Here is a 2946-nt window from a genome sequence, read left to right as displayed (position 1 = left end):
GGGGACATGTAATGACATTTTCCTTGTGACCTCTTTCTAGAAGGTGGCATAAAACACTTGTCCCTTGCTTTGAAAAAGAGAAGCAAACATGAACCAATGCACAGAAGCAGACATGTTGAGGGAACTGACAGCTTCTTCTAATAACAGAAACATTTAAGTGTTTAACTTAACTAGCCTAGCAGAATCAAGGCTATTATTCTCTGTAAAAATATCAAGACCAAATCTCAGGGAAGAAAAAGGACTTTTAGCTGACACAGAAAGACATGAAAATAAACTGGCCATGAATATGTTTAGGCTGGAACACAGAGGGAAAAATGACTACCAGGAAGCAGGGTTGTCTCCCAGTAAAGGCAAGTAAAAGTGTATGTATTTTTAGGACAGCAGCTACTCAGCATATCAAAGCCCCATCTTGAACACTGCCATCCTGCAGCAGGAAAAAGAAACCAAAAGAAGCCATAAGGTATTTCTAATTTGCAGCTGCACATACAGAAGCCCAAGAGATACTCAATTGCATGGCAGTTAGTAAAACCACCTCTTCTTCTCTCAGCAGGAGAGACTGCTCTCTAAGCAGTCTCTAACAAGTTTTTAATGCTGGGATTAAAAGAACAGTTCTACACCAGAACACGCAGTTGCTTGACTCTGAAGTTATAATTGAAATCTCCCTGGACTCTGTAGACCCACCTGTTGCTGCTTCTAAAAACAAAGAGCAAAAAATTACAAGAAGAAGAGCAACAAGCCCAATAGGGATCTTCAGCCGACATTCAGATCCACAGCTGAAGCTGAACTGCTATAGCAGAGGTTGGTTATAAAAAATGCAGGCCCTTATAGAAAATCTTACGTACACTTTTGCTATGAATTATTGTGAATCCAGGTAGGAAATGTAGGCAATTTGAAGGTGAAAAGACCTCTGGACATTGCCACAATGACATCCCTTGTTCTCCATGCCTGCCAAGCCAGGAGCCTGCAGACCTGAAACTTTGGTTTGGGCATGTGTCTGTCTGTGACAAGTTAGACCACTGCGAAGGGAGGTGTCATTTGATTCATTCCACCTTGGCTGTGGCTGATGATGATTTGTTGCACTTGTGAATTATTTCCAAGCTAAAAATTTACAAGTTTTGTGCAGACCACAAGATGGCACAGCTGTAGTAGGTATATAGAACTGCATAAGGCAGCCTGACATGAGCAGATTAAAAACAAAAATTAACATAGTATTTAATATCAATTAGGGAGACAAAATATCCTATTCTGGGGAAAAAGCTCTTATTTGTACTTTAAGGGCAACATTCTCTGAGCCTATAAATGCTGAAATCTTCTATCTTCAATAAACAACTGCTTCTATATTTACAATAAAATAACATTTCAAAGCAAAAATTATTTCTTATCAAGGTAACCAGTTTTGTCTGAGATCTAAAAGAGTCCTGTAACTTTGGATCCCTTTCAGTCAAATGTTCCAAAGATTATGGAATAGCTTTTTAGTGATTTATTTTTTTAAGCTGGAAAATTCTTTAATACCAACCAACTTTGTCTATCTTACAGATAACTCCATTTGCCACTACACTACTTCAATTTTTAAATCACAAAAAAGTTTGAGAACAATCTCTAATTAGATGTTAGATACCCATGACCTTTTGAAAATAGCCTTTTTACAATATAACCACAAGGCAGTAATTGCACTCCGTGATCCAGTAAGTTAATAATATGGATTTATGGGATTCAGATTCACTGCTCTGAAAGACCCAGAAAATACTTTGGAAATTTAACCCAATCATTACTCTGGCAATGTATCACAAGGAACTAGAACTAGACAGTATAGATTTATTGTCTCCAGAATATTTTCTTTTATTATCCCATCACTACTGAGATGATTTCTGGTAAAGGGAAGCAGACATAGATTGAGAACTATGCAGAGAGGAGGAATTTCGTTATATCTGTTGTGGATTTTTAAACAAAAATTATGTTATTTTTATCATTCACCAGTGGGTTTAGCCATTTGTCTTCCAGCTGTTAAGCATCCAGCATAACAGAGTGATATCCCACAACTAAGATTTCTAGGAACGTCTGCAATAAAAATGTTATCTTTGTATTTATGTGCTGTCATGTTTGTCAGTAATTTTCACAAATATTAGGGATTTGAGGAGGTCTCATGGCAGAATAATCAAAATCTGAACATAAAGTCATCTAAATACTGATACATGTCCATCAGAAATATCTATATCTAGTCATCTAATCTATATTCACAGAGGAGGAAAATAATAACTTCATTATTCAGTTCTTCTTTTAGTAAATCAGAATTCCCAACTAGCATTTGAATGAAAAACTGACCTTTCCAGATTTGCTACATTTCATCTAGGCAAACTGTTCTCTGACCTGTGCAAGGAGGAAATACACAATTTTTTTTTAAATGAGATCTGAAACTTTAATTAGCAATTATTTATTTGGGTTGACAGCCTTCCTTATAGTACCTGGGAAATGCCTGTGACTGTTCTTGCTATGCCTGGTGTAATATTTATACGGCATGTCCTAGTAAAGTAAGAATTTAAGTCATTGACATTCACTAATAATCATGGATATGATTTTCAAAACAGCCTGAGGGAGTCGAATACATAATATTCTTTCCCCTCTAATTCTTCCCATCCTTCTGTCTTTATCATCCACTGCAGCCCTACTTCAGGGCTCAGTTCTCCATACACAGAATGCAGTTCCAGGAAGCCCATAATATGATGAGGGGGGTGTGGGTGAGGGGTGCTTATTCTTTAGATTAAAATCTTTCCAGGGAAGGAATCCACACTTAGAGCTCTGCAGAAAAAAGAAGAAAAAGAATAGAAAAGGGAAAAGGAATGGGAAAAGGAAAATGAAAGAAAACTGAAAAGGAGGTAAAGGAGGTTAAAAAAATTAAAAGGGAAGAGGAAGAGGAAGAGGAAGAGGAAGAGGAAGAGGAAGAGGAAG

The sequence above is a fragment of the Neopelma chrysocephalum genome, unplaced genomic scaffold (assembly GCF_003984885.1).
Source record: "Neopelma chrysocephalum unplaced genomic scaffold, ASM398488v2 Primary Assembly neopelma1_22, whole genome shotgun sequence".
NCBI classification, from domain to species: domain Eukaryota; kingdom Metazoa; phylum Chordata; class Aves; order Passeriformes; family Pipridae; genus Neopelma; species Neopelma chrysocephalum.
The sequence above is the reverse complement of the archived record's forward strand: the minus strand, read 5'-3'. Positions refer to the sequence as shown.